Raw genomic sequence first — 22295 nt, 5'->3', positions numbered from 1 at the left:
CCAGATTCTCAGATTCTATATCCTGCTCTCTTTCCTCTATGCCAGTGTTGTCAAACTCAAATAAAAATGGATCCCTTTGGGTCACACCCATAGGCCATGAGGTTGACACTTCTCCTCAATGCCAGCACCCATTTGAGGAAGTTGTCAACACCTGAGAATTCTTATGTGAATGAGGTTCTTTAGTATAAAGGAAAAATTCAATAAGATGGTAACCAAACAGGTATAACCCAGAAGAAACAAATTAATTTTGTTCTTTAAGAATTTTATTATCTGAATACAAAATCACACATCTTTCCACAATCAGGACAGCTTTCTTTGATCCCTATTAGAAGTAACTATAGGTTTGCATCTACTAATCTCTTCTTCTTTGTCTTCTACTGTTACTATTTCTTATTTTTCTTCTTTTCTTTTTGCTTCTGGCATCTAGGAATATGAATAATTCAGTGAGTATAACAATGCAAATGTCTTACTAATATTAGCAAGAGACACTAGTAGCTTTTAATTGGCTCCTATTGCTAACCAACAACTAGACATCATGCATGGTGAAGAATCTAGAGCACTGGATTTAGGGCCAGGACACCTGATATCTTAGCTAGCTGAATGTCTTCTCTGGGCCTCATTTTCTCACCTACAAAATGAATGGACTGAAACAGATGAACTGTGAGGTTCCTCCTAGGACTGACCATCTGTGATGTCTATCAAGAAAACATAAGCCACCTCCAATGTCAGTTGAAAACAAATAAAACTGTATTTAAGATCACAAAATGATGATTCAGTGAACAAAAATTTTAATCCACCTAACCCCAATTTATCATAATAATGGTGTTTAGCTTACCATAAGCAGTCAAATAAACACCAGCCACTGAAGTGCATCGTATGTTTTTTAGCTATTGCTCATTGGCCAGTATTCACTCTTCTAGACCTCAGCATTGTAATGCTGAGCCAAATTACTTACTGTTAGCAACCACAGTGATGCTCTAAAAATTCTCAGATACACAGTACAAAACCAGTGAAAGTATGACACCCAGGATAGAAAATGTTTTCTAATGAGATTTCTACACAAGTTGTATATCGTATATAGTTAATATAGAAACCTCCTCCAAATTATTTGCTAGTAATTATAGATGACACATAGATAAAAATAGATATATGAATTAATTTTACAACAGTCAAATAAAAGATACTCTTCCATAGTACTGGAATTCAGAAAATTTAGTGCTAAAATCCATCCAGATTATTTCAAGATAACAGCTTATATTCCTCTATGCAAACAGATTAGAGGGTCATCACTGATAAATAAATGAAGCCAAATTCTAAGGGGAAAGGAGAAGCTAAATTTTTGTGTTTTATTTATGTAAAAGAGGGCAAAGTTACAGAAGTACAGAAAATTTATCTTGAAAACTAGAAAATAACAATTTACAAGATGAGTAAAGAATGTGAACTTTCCTTTACTTGTGCTCTTGCAACTAAGCATTGAACATTACATTCAAACTGATTCAGTTTCATTTTCATAAGATTCAGAAATACTATAACTAGTCTTATCTTTTGGGATCCCAATATCCTCTGATTTGTTAGCTATCCCTCTCAGTATAGGTCAACTACAAATCTGATAAGCAAGCTATTTTTGCTTTCATTCACATCAATGACTAAAATGTTAAGACCAAGGACAGATTTTTTTTTTGATAGCCTCCCTGCTTCACTCCACCCTGATTTTCATGATCTTTTCTCTTCTTGGTATTGCCATTCATTGCTCCTAAATCACTTGTCAAATTCCTTGCCAAAACTGAAATAGGTTCCACCTCTCCCTTCTCTATTATGTGATTTTTGTTGTGATAGAACAAAAATCCTTTTTGAAACCCCATTTGTTGGTATGTGTGACTCATCCTCCTCAGTACATTTAAAGTATTTTTTAAATTACTTTGTCCAATATCTCTCTGGAGCATTTCCCCTCAGTTGAATCTATGTGCAAAAGGCAAGAGGAGAGTTCTTAGAGTAGTTCTGAAATAGGGCAGAGCATTTGGTATTCTCTCTACTTTTCATATGATATTGAAAAGAGACTGAGTAGTTAAGTGACTTGTCCAAGGTTCCACACAGTTAGTAAGTGGTGTTGCCGAACCTGAGTGTGATGCAGTAGAGTGATTCCTCTCTCTTCAAAAAGGAGTCTTGACATGCCCCCTTTCTCCCAAACTCGGACATAAGTGATGGTGAAACTCATCAGAAAAATAGCTGGAAAATCTCAAGGTAGAATCTGCACATTTTGAGTAGGAAAGTAGAGCACACTCAACTCTTGATGAAATCTCATGATAACTTTTTTCCTCTTCTAAGAAGTATCTTTTCTGTTAACTTGGGTTTTGTTTTAGGATTAATATTGTGGGTACCCCAGTGGAGTCCTGCTCTAAAACCTTAAAAGATCTAGTTGTCTCTTGCCAATAAAGAAGGGCTCAAAGGACTCAAAAACCTCCTGTTCATAAGCAATTGGAGTCTCACTATTAAGTATGATGTAGGGAAAAGACATGGGCCACAGCTTAATTAGGGAAATAATGCATTCCTTTTCCCATTATAATTTGGATTTGGAACTGTAACTTTAAAGTGAAAATGCATTCTTCCCACAGAAGACCTGAACCACAATCCTGGTAACATTTACTAGTTGGGAGATCTTGAGTAAGTAATGTCTTTTTCACAATCTTGCCTTTTTCAACTGTAAAACCAGGATGATGATATGTATGTAACCTCCCCCAGGAGCTTTCATGAAGATCAGATGAGATAATATGTTTTACAGAAAGCATTTGTAATTAAAATCAACCAGATAGATATGAGCTCTTATAGTGAGTATATCCTATAGCCTTTACAGAGGATTCATCTTAACTGCAGGTAATTCACAAATCTAATGAATAATTTTCTGTTTCAGCCATCCTTTTGCCCATTGCTAACTTAAGTCTTTGTACCAGACTGGTTTCTCTCTCTCTCTCTCTCTCTCTCTCTCTCTCTCTCTCTCTCTCTCTCTCTCTCTCTCTTTCTCTCTGTGTGTGTCTGTGTCTGTGTCTGTGTGTTGTGTGTATTTCCCCTTTTCCCAGAAAATTTACTTATAGATAAGTAGAGTGGAAACTTTAAGGTAAGCCACTTGGGTTTTGTTTCTGACTGGGCAGTATGTAAAATATACACAATAAAGGAAATCATAATCTCTGTCTTAAATTTTCCCATGTAGGAAATGAGGATAAGACTTTATTCTACTCATTCATGATAGTCAAATTACTTGAAACTCTTTGAAAAAATCATATGCTTCTTTATAATAGAGGATGTTCTTATATTTTGTTGTTGTTAAAAATTGTATCCTAGCTTTTCAAGTCAACAAGCACTTATTAAGTGCCTCCTATGTTCCAGGCATTACGTAAAACACTGAGGATACAAAGACAAAAATGTCAATCCCTGTTTTCAGGGAGATCACAGTAGAAAGACAGTGTGCTTCAATGTCCTAAGAAAAGGATATTTGAAATGAAGAAGTCATTCTACATGTATATCCCTTCAACAACTTGCTCATTGATATTCAGTTAGAAAGTTCCTCACCTGTCTTTGGATCTGTCCACTTCACTATTAGTATTCATAATTTGCTTGAAAAGGCCACAGGAATGTTGAACTGAGATAAAGACCCCTTGACAGAACAGATAACAGACTGAAGAATCAACACTATCTACTCAAGCTAGAATGAGAAGTCATATGGGGACTGTCATTGGGCTGAACATGGTTATCAAGTTGTTCAAAAGGAAACTGAAGTGGGGCACTAGAGGTGTTTTTGTTCATCTGGATAGTTAAAGCGGAAGAGGGTTACAAGGTCTTTTTCTGTGTAACTCTGGAAGATGGAAAGAGGACCAAAAGATAAAAGACATAGCAGAAAAATGTCAGAGTTATTGTAAACTGAAGTCTGCCTCAGAGCTAAAGTAACTGAACATTAGAATGGTCCAGATGTTGAGATAATAAGTCCCCTGTCGCTGCATATTTTAAGGCAGAAGTTATATGACATTCTGTCATAGATGTTGGACAGATTTCTGTACCAGTTGAGAGATCATGGTAAAATATGCCCCAAGTACCTTCCAGGTCAAGGGATTACACCAGGTAAGAAATCCTTGTAAGCAGCAAAATCTACATTATTAGGTATGGGAGGGAAAAAAGATGAAAAGGAAAAATTTTAAATAATTTCCCATCTTCAGAAATAACTATTTCTTTTTCTAAATTAATTCTCTAAGTTTTAAAATAAAACCTACAACACCATCATGACAGCTAATAGGGTTGTTTAGCCCCTTTCTTCCTAAGGTTGTGCTACATTTTCATTTATCTATTATTCCAAGGATCACTCAGTTATAAATGAGGACCAGCTCAAGTTTCCATTTTCCTCAAAAAGCAAGACTAGAACATCTATTTTATTTTCAAATGATAAAGCATTGAGATATTAATGAAAAGTAAATGTATTCTGTTGCTATCTCCCAAACTCCCCAAACAACTAATCTACATTTACTCTATGATGTCTACAGTAGAGTCTTTTCCTGACACTAATTGATTCTTCCTTTTATCTGAGTCAAGAATCAGGCTGAATTACTGAATAGGAATCCTCTGGGAGCAATAATTTTTCTAGTGTTATTTTTTTCTTTTCCAGGTTCCATATTCCCTTCAGATGTGGTTGGGTATTAAAAAAAAAAAAGTAGATCTTTAGTTTGAAAATTGTTCAACCAAAAGGACTATATCGTTTTCATGTTATTTCATTCTCTTCCTCTCCAACATTCAATAATAAGTTTCCTAAGTAGGTGGTTTGTAACTACTAAATCTCTATCAGTCAATACTGATGCTCAAATTCTATGGCTAGTTGCTATGGAGAATAAGAATACAAATATAGCTAGGGAAACAAGTGAGGTTACAGATAAGGCTAGAGATGGGATGGGGTTGGGGGTGGAGATGTGCATAGGGAGGTGATGGGAGGGATAGGGATAGACATAGAGATAAGAATAAGTATAGGAATAGATAGGGATAGGAATATGGATAGAGAAAGGGATGATGAGTGCAAAGGGATTGTACTGAGCGAAGAGAAAAGAAGGAGGCAGAAAACGGTAGATTACATCACAGGAAGAGGCATAAAATATAGTAGAGGGAAAGAGGGGAAGGAGATGAGCGTTGTTTAAGTTTTACTCTCATCTGATCTGGTTCAAGGAGGGAACAACCTACTCAGTTAAGCATAGAAATCTAACATGCCCTACAGGCAGTAGGAGGGGAAAGGGGAAAGAAAAGAGGGGAGGGGTTAAAAGGAAGGGAATTAGCAATAAGAGAAAAGAGAAATAAAAGGGAGGGGAACTGATAAAAAGGAGGGAAGATTCGGGGAGGCAGTGATCAAAAGTAAATCTCTATTGTGGAAGGGAAGAGAGATCAGAGAAGGAAAAACTTAAACAGGAGAGGAAATAGGATGGAAAGAAAGACACAGATAGTAATCATAACCGTGAATGTGAATGGGATGAACTCTCCCATAAAACACAGGCAGATAGCAGAATGGATTAAAAACCATAATCCTACAATATGTTGTTTACAAGAAACAAATTTGAAAAAGGGAGATACACAAAGGGTAAAGGTAAAATGTTGAAGCGGAATATATTATACAATCCTAAACTCAGACAAAGCAAAAACAGAAATAGATCAAATCAAAAGAGATAAGGAAGGAAACTATATCCTGCTAAAAGGCACTATAGATAATGAAATAATATCATTACTAAACATATATGCACCAAGTGATATAGAATCCAAATTCTCAGAGGACAAGTTAAGGGGGTTACAGGAAGAAATAGACAGCAAAACTTTACTAGTGGGGGACCTTAACCTCCCCCTTTCTGAACTTGATAAATCTAACCTCAAAATGAACAAGAAGGAAGTTAAAGAGTGAGATAGAATTCTGGGAAAAGTAGGTATGATAGACCTCTGGAGAAAAATGAATGGAGATAGAAAGGATTGTAGCTTTTTCTCAGTGGTACATGGGACGTAGACAAAAACTGACCATGTGCTAGGGCATAAAAATCTCACAATTCAGTGCAGAAAGGCAGAGATAGTCAATGCATCCTTTTCAGATCATAATGCAATAAAAATTCTACATAATAAAGGGTCATGAAAAGATAGACCAAAAATTAATTGTAAATTAAATAATCTAATCCTAAAGAATTAGTGGGTTAGATAATAAATCACAGAAACAATAACTTCATTCAAGAGAATGATGATAATGAGACTAACTATCAAATCTTATGCAATGCTGTGAAAGTAGTTCTTAGAGGAAGTTTTGTATCATTGAATGCTTACGTGAATAAAATAGAGAAAGAGATCAACGAATTGGGAATGCAACTGAAAAAACTAAAAAAGAACAAATTGAAAATCCTCAAGTAAATACCAAATTAGAAATACTAAAACCAAGGGAGAGATTAATAAAATTCAAATTAAGAAAACACTGAACTAAAAAATAAAACTGAGTTAATTTTATGAAAAAACAATAAAATTGATAAAACTTTGGTCAATTTGATTGTGTTCATGCTTCATTTTCAAAGAAGACCATGACATCAGAAAAATTATGACATGACTTGCATTTGACTTTGTTTTGAGCGAGGAAGGGCTGTGCAAGGTCACAAGCCTCACTTTCTCTTCCTAAGCAATCTCAATTTGATTTAAAAAACAAAAAGAAGAAAACCAAACTACCATTACCAAAAATGAGTAAGGTGAACTCACCTCCAATGAGGAGGAAATTAAAACAATAATTAGAAATTATTTTGCCCAGGTGTATGCCCATAAATTTGATAATCTTAGTGAAATGGATGAATATTTACAAAAATATAAACTGCCCAGATTAACAGAAGAGGAAGTTAAAATAATTCAATAACTGCATCTCAGAAAAAAAAAAAAGAGCAAGCCATTAATAAACTCCCTAGGAGGGAGCCAAGATGACGGAGTAGAAAGACGCACATACACATAGCTCTGAACCCACAACCCACAGAACGGCTAGAGGGGACCAACTCATGGTGAATTCTGCACCCAGAGGCCACGGAATATTGGAGCAAGGGAGATTTCTGTTCCGGAGAGACCTGCAAACCTCTCGCGGGGGGTCCTTCGCACTGAGGACTGGGCGCCGGGACTGGGAGCTGAGTGCAGCCCTGTAGCAGCCGCGACACCGTGAGGAAAAGATCCGAGCAGGCTACGGGGACGGGATCTCCAGAGGCCACGCGGGTCCCTCCACCCACAGAGGGACCTGCAAACCTCTCGCAAAAGGTCCGTGGAGCTGCAGACGCGGAGCCCAGGCCAGACCTGCGGCGGCTGCAGCTGCGGCTCCGAGAGGTACAGATCCGAGCAGGCTTCAGGGACGGGATCTCCAGCGGCAGCACAAGCCCCTCCACCCACAGGTGACGGGGGTTGGTGAGAGAGTCTCTTTGGTGGGTCGAGAGGGGAGTGGGGTGCCCCCATGGCTCGGGCCCCCCGGGGAGATAGAAGCTGAGAGGCGGTTGCAGACAGGGGCTCCCCAAGCGGGCGGGAGCCTGGATCCATTGTGGAAGTTCTGTCCATAAACCCCCTGAGGGAACTGAGCCTGAGAGGCGGCCCTGCCCCGACCTGACCACCTGAACTTAATTCTCACACTGAATAGCAGCCCTGCCCCCGCCAAAAGCCCTAAGGCGGGAAGCAGCATTTGAATCCCAGTCCCCAAACGCTGGCTGGGAGGACCAGGAGGCGAGGTGGGTGTGAGGAGAATATTCAGAGGTCAAGTCACTGGCTGGGAAGAATGCCCAGAAAAGGGAAAAGAAATAAAACTATTGATGGCTACTTTCTTGGAGAACAGACATTTCCTCCCTTCCTTTCTGATGAGGAAGAACAATGCTTACCATCAGGGAAAGACACAGAAATCAAGGCTTCTGTGTCCCAGCCCACCCAATGGGCTCAGGCCATGGAAGAGCTCAAAAAGAATTTTGAAAATGAAGTTAGAGAGGTGGAGGAAAAAATGGGAAGAGAAATGAGAGGGATGAAAGAGAAGCATGAAAAGCAGATCAGCTCCCTGCTAAAGGAGAACCAAAAAAATGTTGAAGAAATTAACACCTTGAAAACTAGCCTAACTCAATTGGCAAAAGAGGTTCAAAAAGCCAATGAGGTGAAGAATGCTTTCAAAAGCAGAATTAGCCAAATGGAAAAGGAGATTCAAAAGCTCACTGAAGAAAATAGTTCTTTCAAAACTAGAATGGCACAGATGGACGCTAAGGACTTTATGAGAAAGACAGATATCACAGAACATAGCGAGAAGATTGGAAAAATGGAAGATAATGTGAAATACCTTATTGGAAAAACAACTGACCTGGAAAATAGATTCAGGAGAGACAATGTAAAAATTCTGGGACTACCTGAAAACCATGATCAAAAGAAGAGCCTAGACATCATCTTCCATGAAATAATCAAGGAAAACTTCCCTGAGATTCTAGAACCAGAGGGCAAAATAAATATTCAAGGAATCCACAGAACACCGCATGAAAGAGATCCAAAAAGAGAAACTCCTAGGAACATTGTGGCCAAATTCCAGAATTCCCAGGTGAAGGAGAAAATATTGCAAGCAGCTGGAAAGAAACAATTCAAGTATTGGGGAAATACAATCAGGATAACACAAGATCTAGCACCCTCTACATTAAGGGATCGAAGGGAATGGAATAGGATATTCCAGAAGTCAAAGGAACTAGGACTAAAACCAAGAATCACCTACCCAGCAAAACTGAGTATAATACTTCAGGAGAAAAAATGGTCTTTCAATGAAATAGAGGATTTTCAAATTTTCTTGATGAAAAGACCAGAGCTGAAAAGAAAATTTGACTTTCAAACACAAGAATGAAGAGAACCATGAAAAGGTGAACAGCAAAGAGAAGTCGTAAGGGACTTACTAAAGTTGAACTGTTTACATTCCTACATGGAAAGACAATATTTGTAACTCTTGAAACATTTCAGTATCTGGGTACTGGGTGGGAGTACACACACACACATGCACACACGCACACATACATAGAGACAGAGTGCACAGAGTGAATTGAAGAGGATGGGATCATATCTTAAAAAAAAAATGAAATCAAGCAGTGAGAGAGATATATTGGGAGGAGAAAGGGAGAAATTGAATGGGGCAAATTATCTCTCATAAAAGAGGCAAGCAAAAGACTTATTAGTGGAGGGATAAAGAGGGGAGGCAAGAGAAAATCATGAGGTCTACTCTCATCACATTCCACTAAAGGAAAGAACAAAATGCACACTCATTTTGATAGGAAAACCTATCTCACAATACAGGAGAGTGGGGGACAAGGGCACAAGCAGGGTGGGGGGAAGGATAGAGGGGAGGGCATGGGGAGGAGAATGCAATCCGAGGTCGACACTCATGGGGAGGGAAAGGATCATAAGAGAATAGAAGTAATGGGGGACAGGATAGGATGGAGGGAAATATAGTTAGTCCTATACAACACAACTAGTTTGGAAATCATTTGCAAAACTACACAGATTTGGCCTATATTGAATTGCTTGTCCTCCAAAGGGAAGGGGTGGAGAGGGAGGGAGCTAAAGAAGTTGGAACTCAAAGTGTTAGGATCAACTGTAATGTTCTTACCACTAGGAAATAAGAAATACAGGTTAAGGGGTAAAGAAAGCTATCTGGCCCTACAAGACAAAAGAGAAAACGGAGACAAGGGCAGAGAGGGAGGATAGAAGAGAGAGCAGATTGGTCACAGGGGCAATTAGAATGCTTGGGTTTGGGGGGGGGGAGGGGATAAAAGGGGAGAAAATTTGTAACCCAAAATTGTGTGAAAATGAATGTTAAAAGTTAAATAAAAATAAATAAATAAATAAATAAAAAATAAACTCCCTAGGAAAAAATCTCCAGGGCCAGATGGATTTACAAGCAAACTGTATCAAACATTTAAAGAACAAGTAATTCTAATACTATATACAGTATTTGGGAAAACTGGCAAAGAAGGAATTCTACCAAATTCTTTTTATGATACAAATATGATGCTGATCCCTAAACTGGGAAGAGCTGAAACAGAGAAAGAAAATTATGGACCAATTTCCCTAATGAATATAGATGCAAAAATTTTAAATAAGAGAGAAGCAAAAAGATTACATGAACTTTCAGGAGAATAATATACTATGATCAGGCAAGATTTATACCAGGAATGTAGGGCTGGTTCAATATTAGGAAAACTATCAGCATAATTGATCATATCAACAATAGTACTAACAGATACCGTATCTCAACAGATGCAGAAAAAGCTTTTGACAAAATACAACACTCATTCCTATTGAAAACAATGGAGAACACAGAAATAAATGGAGCATTCCTTAAAATAATAAGTAGTATCTACCTAAAAACATCAGCAAGCATTATATATAATGGAGATAAGCTAAATGCTTTTCCAGTAAGATCAGGGGTGAAACTAGGATGTCCATTAGCACCACTGTTATTCAATATGGTACTAGAAATGTTAGCTTTAGCAATAAGAAAAAAAAAGAAATTGAAAGAATTAGAATAGGCAAAGAAGAAACTAAGTTATCACTCTTTGCAGACAATATGATGGTATATTTAGAGAATCCCAGAGAATCAAGTAAAAATAATAAATAATAATTATTAAATTATAAAATAAAACTATAAAATAAAAAGTAATAAACAACTTTGGCAAAGTTGCAAGACACAAAATAACCCACATAAATCAGCTATATCTCTATGTATTGCTAACAAAGCCCAATAGCAAGAGATAGAAAGGGAAATACCATTGAAAGTTACTGTAGACACTAAAATATTTGGGACCATATGAACACAATTACAAACACTTTTCACACAAATAAAGTCAAATCTGAATAACCGGAAAAACATCAGTTGCTCATGGGTAGAGTGAGCTAATAAATAAAAATGGTAATTCTATCTAAATTAATTAACTTATTCAGTGCTATACCAATCAAACTACCAAAAAAGATTTTATAGAGCTAGAAAACATAATATCAAAATTCATCTGGAAGAACAAAATGTTCAGAATATCAAGGGAATTAATGAAAAGAAATGCTAGGGAAGGTGGCCTAGTCATACAAATCTTAAATTGTATTATAAAGCACCAATCATCAAAACCACTTGGTACTGGCTAAGAAATAGAGGGGTATTTCAGTGGAATAAATTAGGTACACAAGACACAGTAGTCAAGGGTTATAGAAACCCTCAACTTGTTTAGCCATTCCCCAATTGATGGGTATCCACTCAATTTCCAGTTCTTGGCTCCTACATGGAGAGCTGCTATAAATATTTTTATACACACAGGACCTTTCCCCATTGATCTCTTTGGGATACAGTCCTAGAAACAATATTGCTGGGTCAAAGGGTATGCAACATTTTTGTAGCCCTTTAGGCATAGTTCCAAATTACTCTCCAGAGTGGTTGGATCAGCTCACAGTTCCATCATCAATGAATTAATGTTTCAACTCTCTCACATCTTCTCCATCTTTTATCATCTTCCTGTTTTCTCATGTTAGCCAATCTGATAGGTGTGATGTGGTACCTCAGAGTTATTTTGATTTGCATCTCTCTAATCAATAGTGATTTAGAGCATTTTTTCATATGACTACAGATAGCTTTCATTTCTTCCTATGAAAACTGTTCATATCCTTTGACCCTTTATCAATTGGAGAAAGGCCTCATTTCTAAAATATTTAGAGAACTGGGTCAAATTTACAAGAATACAAGTCATTCCCCAATTGATACACTTCATATAACTCTTGTTCAGACAAAAAGATAAATTTCAAAAATCATTCTATGATAGGGTAACTAGATGAATACTTTAAAATGGGTATTTATTTATTTATTAATATTTAATTTAAAAAATAATTTTTTTCACTTAAAATGTTTAGTGAGAAATCTTTGTGCCTTCGGCAAAATAATTTATTAGGGGAAATGCTTATGTTATTTCCTAAAAATTGAAGAAACTACACATGAATATATGCATATGAAATCAAATATATGCATATAAATACATTAACAGTAGCAGCCTAGTATATATTTATATATAATATTTTAATACATACAGAGTGTATATATTTATAAGTATATGTAGATATTTGTGTATTTATATATGTGTACATGTATGAAAAGATGCCTAGAATGATGACCCAACATAAGTGTATAGAAAGGAGGCCAAGAAGGACTGGGTTTGAGTATGCATCTGACACATACTGGCCGTGTGACAGCCTCTAATTATGCTAAGCAACACATTAAGTTGCATAGGTGTCAACCTGAATTGGTAGGGGGAATTTCATTACCTAGGAGCATCCTCTATACCAATGAAATCACAAATTCAGTTCACGTCCTTACTTACTCAAATATGATTTCATGAACCCTAAAGCTAAAATGGAAATATGCAAGCCCAAGTTTATGCAACATGATTCTCCTAGCAATTTGAATCATGTTAACAAACAACAGCAGTACTATCAAAGTGTGTTCTTTCTGAAATTATAGGATGAAGAAAGGACTAAGCTCACACTTGGAACAAATAGGATTAATGAATTTACTGTAAAAGGCTTGTCTATTTATTTATGTCTACCTGACTATTCTAATATTAATGTCATGGTAATAGGAATGGAGCATGCTCAGAGCTGTCCTGCCTGCCTCTTACAGACTACATGTGATTCAGTCCCCCAAAAATCAACATTTTAGTATAACCCAGAAAAAAGTTGGGGCTTCTTTTACCACCCTGTGATAGGAGGAGAGGCGTGGGATGTTATATTTAAAAAGAGGCATCTTCTGGAGTTTTTTTTAATTCTCTAGGACCTGTGGCAAGCTGACCTGTGGCCGCTCCGGGTGGTTGGAGGATGAATTGTCCTCTCACTCCTCTCTTCCTCCCTGCTCCCTCCTGATCTCAGTAGCCTGCCAACTTTTCCCACGTAGTCACAAGAACTTTGGGACTCAACTGAGAAACTTGAGCCTAGACCCTTGACTGCCTCTCCAGCATAAATGACCCAACATGGAATTTGAGATTGCTGTGTCCAGGCTTAGAGGCAACACTGTGAATTTAAGTTATGGAGATGCTGTGCTTTTATAGCTTGTACTTATTAAGCACATCTTTTGCGAAGATGAAATAAGTACTTGTTTTATGTAGTAGGTTGCATACTTTTCTACTTCTTTATTCTTCACATAAGCCAAACCTCTCCATTAAGTAATTTTCCCTAGAGTTACAGGGTGGTGGCAAAGAGTCAAAGGTTGTGAGATAAGAAGGTTAACCTTTCTTTTAGGTAATCAGGTCTCTCCAGCACTAAAGCTGGTCATTATATGTATAGATTCAAAATAGAGAGGTCCCTTAGTAGAAAAGGAGAGGGGCATAACATCATCCCAGTGCTCTGGTCCTCAGCATCCCTTAGACTTTTTTGGAAATTCCTGTCCCTATTTGATATCACAGATGCAGCTGAACTGTATTTAATTGTATCCTTTAGGAAAAGGCAGAGCTCAAATTATGTATATTCATGACCAAAAAGGGTAACTAGGTGGCACAGGGGATAGAGTGCTGGGCCTGGAGTCAAGAAGACTCATTTTTGTGCGTTCAAATCCAGCCTCACACATTTATTAGGTGTATGACCCTGGTCAAGTCATTTAATCCAGTTCACCTCAATTTTCTCATCTGTAAAATGGGAAGGAAATGATAAACCACTCCAGTATCTTTGCCAAAACAATCCTAAATGGGATTACAAATGGTAGGACATGACTTCAACAGCTGAACAACAAAAACATGGCAGCAAGTTGTGACTCTAGGAAACTAAACAATCTTATTTAACAGTGTATCTATCTTGGAGTGAGCATAGTTCCTTGAACACAGTACCTGACTTCTTGATGTTCTATACTACTTGAAAGCATTGAGGGCAATGAACTTAGTTTTCTGATAAAACAATGTTAATATTTAAGAAAGACATTTAAGAAGTCTTGAAAAGATACAATCAGAAATTGTATCATAATTATATCACAACTAGATGTGAGTAGTCTAAATTATTATTGACCACTGAAGAAATCTAGACACATGAAAAATTTAGCTTGGCTCATATTCAATCCAGCTCTGACACTGTCTAGCTGAGATTCTATCTGGTCTGCTTGTCAATATAAGCGTCACAAATGGTTAGACTCCTTAAGAGTCCACCCCATATGGTGAATCTTCAATAAACTTTGTTTTACTTTGGCTGGGAAAAGGCTTGAGTCAAATTCATTTGGCAGAACCTGGCGTGACGGGATATTGGAGTCCCAAGCACCCCAAATCTCACCATTATGATTCCCTGACCTCAGCATATGGTTCCCTGACTGGGAAACACTGCTAATATCAAATTCTTCTCCATTATCTTCCATTTTTTCATTCTTTTGGTTTTGTTTTGTGATTTCTTGGTTTCTCATAAAGTCATTAGCCTCCATCTGTTCCATTCTAATTTTGAAAGAACTATTTTCTTCAGTGAACTTTTGAACCTCCTTTTCCATTTGGCTAATTCTGCTTTTTAAAGCATTCTTCTCCTCATTGGCTTTTTGAACCTCTTTTGCCAATTGAGTTAACCTATTTTTCAAGGTGTTATTTTCTTCAGAATCTTTTTGGGTCTCCTTTAGCAAGGTGTTGACCTGCTTTTCATGCTTTTCTTGCATCTCTCTCATTTCTCTTCCCAGTTTTTCCTCCACCTCTCTTACTTGATTTTCAAAATCCTTTTTGAGCTCTTCCATGGCCTGAGCCGATTGAATATTTATTTTGGATGTTTGATATACAGAAGCCTTGAATTTTATGTCTTTCCCTGATGGTAAGCATTGTTCTTCCTCATCCAAAAGGATGGGAGGAGATACCTGTTTACCAAGAAAGTAACCTTCTATGGTCTTATTTTTTTTTCCCCTTTTTTGGGCACTTTCCCAACCAGTTACTTGCCTTTTCAGTCCTTTGTCAATAGTAGGGTATACTCTGGGAACCTGTAAGATATTCTCCAAGGTGGCACAATCAAATGTGTACTGGTCTGGGTGCAGGGAAGGATTTTTGTGCCCAAAATCTTAGCAGAGGTTCCTCTCCACAGGCACCTGACCTCCAGTTCCTCCAAGCTAGCTCTGGGGGCTGGGATTCAGTCAAGCTGTGGGGGCAGGGCCACCATTCAGTGGGAGACAAAGACCAGCTGCCTCAGGGCATCTACAAAGGGCTGAGGTAAGACTCAGCTCTTCAGTGCTCCTAGGGGTTTTTACGCTCCAATGGAGTGGTGTGTACCTGCTGCTGTGCAGCTTCTGTGGAGGCTGCCTGCTGCTGGAACTATGGGAAGGCCCATCTCCCTTCCTGGCTGGCTGATAACACCCAGTCACTGACCTTTGGCTCCTGTGGGTTGAGGGATCTGAGGACCTGCTGCTGTGACTAGAGATTCTGCCCCTGGTGTGTCCTCCTCCCAGAGTCATGATGTGCCCCTCTATGCAGCCAAGGCTGGGCTGGGCTCCACGCTAGGCTCTGCTTGGTGTCCAGTGCAACTGACCTTTCCTGTGGGCCTTTCAGGTCATCCTGGGCTGGAAATCTCCTCCACTCTGTTGTTTTCCACTTCTGCTGCTCCAAAATTTGTTGAGAGTCCCTCTCTACAGGTATTTTATGGGCTGTGGGGGGAGACCCTGCGTACGTGTCTCTTTCTACCTCAAATTTTTCTCCAGACAAGACTGGAAGGTATATAAGCCTCCCCCTCTCCTTTTCCCCTTCTCTCTCCCCAAGAACCTTGGAAGTGTTTTTCAGGCCTGACCCCTCAGGTCCCAGTAGGTCAGACAGGTCATCTTGGACAGGCTTTCAGTCCAGTGGTTATATTGGAGGCCATAGACCTGGGCACACTTTCTGAAGCATGGAGGGCATGAACAGATGTCCTATTCGGAAGTGTAAGCCAGATTCTTTCAATTCTCTCAGCCCTAGGGAATTGGGAAAGCTTCAGGTACCTTTTTGTGGGGGTTTTTTTTTTTGGATTATTTTGTTTTGTTTGTTTCTCAAGGCTTACTCTTAGATCCTCCTTTATGGAAGAAGGGACTTCCAATCCCCATTTTGGTAATGGGTCAATCCTTTTCAGTTCCCAAAAGTTTGCCTTTGGGTTGTCTTTTACAAAATTGGGGAAATTTTAGTTTCTCTAAAGAACTTAAAAAGAAAAAGTTGGGAGGCAGAGCCAAGATGACAGAGTAGAAGACGCACATACTCTAGCTCTTCCCCTGCAGTCTATAAAATGCCTGTAAAGAGTGACTCTCAACAAATTCTAGAGCAGCAGAAGCAACACAGCAATGGAGTGGAGGAGACTTCCAGCCCAGGGTGACGTGGAAGGGCGACAGGGAAGGTCTGTTGCACCAGACGCAGAGTGGGGGGCAGCCCAGCTTTGGCCATGCAGCACCAGGAGGAGCAGGGACAGATTGTACATCCCTCAACCTACAGTCACCAAAGGTCAATGAGAGGGTGAGTTGAATAGGAAGGGATCATATCTAAAATAATAAAATTAAGAGATGAGAGAGGAATATATTGGGAGGAGAAAAGGAGAAATGGAATGAGACAAATTATCTCTCATAAAAGAGGCAAGAAAAAGCCTTTTCAATGGAGGGAAAAAAGGGGGAGGTGAGAGGGAAAAGGTGAAGCTTACTCTCATCACATTTGGCTCAAGGAAGGAATAACATGCACACTCAATTTGGTATGAAAACCTGTCTTACAATACAGGAAAGTAAGGAAGAAAAGGATAAGTAGGGTTGGGGGAATGATGGAAGGGAGGGCAAATGGGAGGAGGAAGCAATTAGAGGTAAACACTCTTGGGGAGGGACAAGGTCAAAAGAGAGAATAGAAGAAATGGGGGCAGGATAGAATGGAGGGAAATACAGTTAGTCTTATACAACATGACTATTATGGAAGTCATTTGCAAAACTACACATATATAGCCTATATTGAATTGCTTGCCTTCTCAGTGGGGATGGTTGGGGAGGAAGGAAGGAAGATAAATTGGAACTCAAAGTTTTAGGAACAAATGTTGAGTATTGTTCTTGCATACAACTGGGAAATAATAAATACAAGTAATGAGGTATAGAAATTCATCTTGCTCTACAGGACAAAAGAGAAGATGGGGATAAGGGAAGGGATAGATGTTAGAAGGGAGGGCAGATTGGTGGAAGGAGTAATCTGAATGCTTGCCATTGTGGGTTGAGGGAAGGGGAGAGATGCGGAAAAAATTTGGAACTCAAAATTTTGTGGAAATGAATATTGAAAACAAATTAATAAATAATTAAAGAAATGAAAAAAAAAAAGGAGAAAATTTCATCTTGGCCAAGGTGTTCAATTCCTCTGAATTCTACTTTAACAAATTTCCCTGATATTTTTTTCTGTGTCAAGTGTGTCTCTAACAAGTATGTTTGGAGACATCCTTTAATTATAATTTTAAGGAGATAGCAGTCAATTCCTTTTTACCCCTTTCTAAGACTCAGCCAGTAAAGATAAAATATGTGCTTTGATCTTACTTCCGAAGACAGTGTCACTGTTGTCTATGAGATAAGAGATGGTTATTTCAAAATGACAGTAAACTTTGTGAAGAGCACACAGAAACATAGGGCTAAATAGTCCAAATTTACAAGAATAAGTAGGAAGAGCCTATCTATGCATCTGCATAAGTATCTTACTCAATGCAATGACTTCAACCAGAATTTCTAAAGTATCTCTTAAGTGCAAGTCCTGTGTGTGGTATCTGAGGGAAAGAGATAAAAAAGAGAGAAAAAGCTCCATGATATCTTCAGATCCTTACAGTATAGAGGGGTCTGGTGGGGGTAGAGTTAAGGATAGAGTGGAAAATAGAAGAATAAAAGAGATAACAAGAGATCATTGATGAAAAAAATCAAGAATTTCAATGGGCATAATGACAACAGAATGAATAAAGGGGCCTAGCATGAAGAGATCTCAAATTGCTCCGTCTTAATTTAATATTACTTAGCAATGGTTTGGATTTTTTTAATGTTTTTTTAAAGGTAAATTAATGGAACAGTCTACACAAGGAAGTTCCAGAGGTAACCAAACTCAGCAGTATAAGGTTCAATAAACCCAAGAACAAAAATGAAAGAGGAAGAATTCTGTATTCTAGAAGAACTTCCAGGAAAACTGAAAATCAGTTTTTCAGGAATGAGAGTCTGAACAGAAAAATGTACATTATTTATCACAATGAATTCAAGTTGACTATACAACTTTAATATCAGAGGATATCCATACTGCACTCAAAGTTAGGGGGAAAATAGAGAAGACCTGTTAGAGCTATGTTTGCTGGGCATACTGACAACCCAAAGTGTAGATTAGGGATAGAGGTGATCATAAAAGAAAAAGTCAAAATTTTAAATTGATTTTGATTAAGAAATATTTTGCATGAACAAAACTAATTCAACTAGAATAAGAAGAGAAATCCTAAAGACATCAAAAACAAGAATCAAGGATAGATACACACACACACACACACACACACACACACACACACACACACACACACACACACACACACACATACTCGGACATCCGCTTTGTATCCAGACAAGAAAATGTGGACAGATAAATATCAATGTATGAATATGGATATGTATAGATGTTGATATCTATCTATTGACATTATCTTGTCTGAACAAAGTGGGTGTCCATTGATTTAGGAAAGTCTGAACAAATAAATTCTAAGAAGCATGAGAAAACCCATAATAACTAATGCAAAGTAAGAAAAAGCAGGAGACTATTTTAAATTAAATTAAAGGTACCTGAAAGTTTAAAAAAAAGCAATAAAAGGCTGCCATACTCTGATGGGCCTGTTAGATGGCACAATGGATAGAGTGCCTGGCCTAGAGTCAAGAAGACTTGAGTTCACATCCAACCTGAGATACTTACCAGCTCTGTGACCATGGGCAAGTCACTTAACCCTGTTTGCCTCAGTTTCCTCAGCTGGAGAAGGAAATGGCAATCTACTCCAATATCTTTGCCAGGAAAATTCCAAAAGGGACATGAGGATTTGGACATGATTGAAAAACGACTGAACAACAAAATCTGATTAATTGTAATGAAAAATCTTAGTCTGGGAGAAAAGCTGATGAAACAGACTTTGTTCCTCTTGGAAGGGAACAAGGTGGGAATTACAGATGAAGAAATGGGCCTAAGGTATCAGATTTAATTGCTAAGTTGGTCAGCTTTGCTTAACTTATTCTATAATACAAATGATAGCTTAATAGTGAAGGTGGGAGCACATATCAGGAAAGAATAGGACACAAATCCCAAAGGCATCAATAAAATTGCATAAAGCAACAACAATAATAAAAAAACTTTATGTGATAAATTAACGTAAATAATTACTTACTAGCCTTTAAGATTGTTGAGACTAGGAAAAGAGACTTTTTTAAAAGAACAAATTAATTTTTAATATCTTGTGATCAAAAAGTAAGAAATTTTTAATTTTTGCATCTATTGATTTGGTTCATATAATACCTGATCTGTGACTGAATCCATCAAATATCCCTTCCTTTCCTCTTGCAACTTGAGGAATATGATGATTTCTGTCTTAACCTCAAGTTGTCCCCATCCAGTTTCAATTCTAGGTTCAAAATATCCACATCTAATTTAGGTACTTAGAATAAGACATCGTTATGCAAATAAACTGAATAGTAAAAGTACATAAGCATTTGGTCTTTCAAAATCACCTTTTAATCATATCACAAATAGCAAATACCATATTTAGAAGCAGGGAAAAATTACGCCTTTTAGGTGTCCAACAACATCCCACGGAGAACTTGGGTCCTGGGTCAGGAGATAGACAATTCAGAAACAGACTTCAAGCTGATACCTTGGTTATGGGGATTTTAGATGGCAATATGCAGATCAATGTTATGATATGAACTGAGGAAAAGAGGACAATGTTGGGAGTGTGAAGGAAGAAATCTTCACCAAATATATGAAATGTTCAGGATAAGCAGCTAACGAAATCAATTATGTTACAATCTGGGAAGTAGGGAAAGTTCTAAGAGTATAAGGGGCTAGGTGGGTTGGGGTAAAGAAGCAATCAGTCTCAGATTTAGAAACAGAATGACTAAGTTTTTCTTCTTATGAAGAAGTTAATATACTGCAGGTAAGGTTGTTCATTGTTTCTGCTTACTGCTTTTATTTTCATTTTCTGCTTTTCAAATCTATATTACAGAGAGTTTAATCTCAGGGAGATTTCCACTTTCGAGTTCAAAACTGTACCATAAATAATTTGATTTCAGTTCTAAGAAAATCTTTACAATCTTTCAGCCTTTTCTATTCAATATGAATTGTTTTCCATGTAAAAAGTCACAGTGGGATAAGCATATAATAAATAGTAATGTAATAGTATTGATAAGGATAATAACTCTCATTTATATGGTGCTTTAAGGCTTTCAAAGTGCTTTACAAATATCTTATTTGAACATCAGAGTCACTCCAGGAGATAGGTATTATTATCTTCATTTTATAAATGAGGGAACTGTACAATACTCTGTCCATTGCACCACCTACCTGCAATTAGATTGTTTATAAGTATACATTGAAGGCTTCAACACTAGAGAGTGAACAACAGATAAATTAATTGTATCTCTAGCACATAGTATCTTTTGCAGAATAAGTTCTCAACAAATTATTCAGATCTATGGGATCTTAAACCAATCACTGAACCTTTGTGGACCCCAGTTTTATCATTTGTAAAATATGGTGAGTTACCTCCTGGGATCTCTGAGGTCCCTTCTGGAATCCTATAATCTTATGCCCCTGTCTCAAAATGTCAGTGAGTTCTCTAAGAATTTAAGACAAATTTATATATCATGAAAGAGAAATGGCTGAGAAAAGTAGTGTACCCAGAATTTGAAGGGAAGTCTTATAGAAAATCCAAGCTGTCATTTCAAAACATTCCACTCCATAACAAAAACCTTCACCACACTAAACCATACTCCACTAACACACGAGACACCACATCCAAAGCAAAGTACTCTACAACATAACAATCTACAGCAAATACAATGATCCATAGCAAACAAACCATTCTATATAACATTCCACAACTTATCAAACTGCCACACCATCCAAACAACAACACATATTCTACCTCCTTTTTTTCCTTTTCAGGAATGATCTCTCCAAGTCCCTGCCCCTTAGTTACCATCCACCCCCCAGGCTACATTGGTAATAGAGAATAACATCATAAGTGTTCTATGATGCCATCAGCAGCTTTTACTGGCTGTTGTGGGGTCAGCCTCTTGAGGGAGTAATAGAGCCTTTATCCTGAGTTGAGGTCAACTCAATTTTCACTAGAGTTTATGTCGGTCAACCAGCATCCAAAATGCTCCAATAATAGTTGACTCACTTAATCTTTCAACTTTATCACCTTTATACATTTGATATGCAGACTTCTTTGTCTTTCACTTGGGTCTCATCTAATTTCACTTCCTAAGTGTCAGATTAAGTCTCCCTATTAGAAAGCACCCATCCAATTCCACCTATCTGATTGACAAGCATGTGTTACCAGTCTGCCAAGTGGTGTCATTGAGTTAGTTACTTGTGATAAACAACAGTGAGACCAGTCCCCAAGCAACTTATAGTTTAGTCCAGAGGTGTCAAACACAGAGCCAGAACCTGCATGCTGGACCAAATAAAAACATAATTGGGAAATGTTTTAAAAATTAAATAAAATATAAATGATATTGATAAATGGTTCTCGAAGTCAATATGAAGTCCATTTTTTCCTTTTTCCCTTTTTTTGCCACTCTATCCTTATATTCCCTTATACCCCTACTGGAAAAACAAAAGTCCTCATATCAACTATATGCAACATGATTTCTCTTGGCCTGACTAACTGAGAGTCAAGTATGTTACATTGCACTCCTCCCCGAGGGTTCTCTGGGTACCCTTCAGGGAATTTCAGGGGTATTTGGGATTTGCCATTGGCTCCAGCCCCTAGGAATCCCCAAATTTTAGGGATTCGTTGAATCCCAGTTCCAATTAAGAGTCAGGTGAGCTTTTACAAAGGAATATTTACTTCAAAAGTATATAGCATGAACAAACATATGGACACCCCACCAAAAAATACCTGGAGGGCATGACCCCTTTCTAGAATCATAGCCGATCATTGCACTGATCAGAATTCTCACATCTTTTGAAGTGGTTTTTCTTTATGTTATGATACAGAGTGTTCTCCTGATTCTGCTCACTTCCTACTTCCCAAGTGCCTCTGAAACTATCTCCTCTCATCTTGATAATGTTCATTGTATTCATATA

General features: G+C 37.8%; 1 long non-coding RNA gene across 2 annotated transcripts in view; it reads right to left on the bottom strand.

Annotated features, from left to right (window-relative positions):
• Positions 1 to 245: 245 nt before the first annotated feature.
• Positions 246 to 22295, bottom strand: part of LOC140506814 (uncharacterized) — a 114472-nt gene continuing 92422 nt past the window's right edge. For both annotated transcript variants that reach the window (XR_011968098.1, XR_011968096.1), the window contains exon 4: positions 246 to 423. This is a non-coding gene — a long non-coding RNA (uncharacterized lncRNA). The remainder of the gene's footprint in view (positions 424 to 22295) is intronic.

The sequence above is a fragment of the Notamacropus eugenii genome, chromosome 5, assembly GCF_028372415.1.
Source record: "Notamacropus eugenii isolate mMacEug1 chromosome 5, mMacEug1.pri_v2, whole genome shotgun sequence".
NCBI lineage: Eukaryota > Metazoa > Chordata > Mammalia > Diprotodontia > Macropodidae > Notamacropus > Notamacropus eugenii.
Note: the sequence above shows the minus strand (reverse complement) of the source record. Positions and strands in the feature narration are given on the sequence as shown.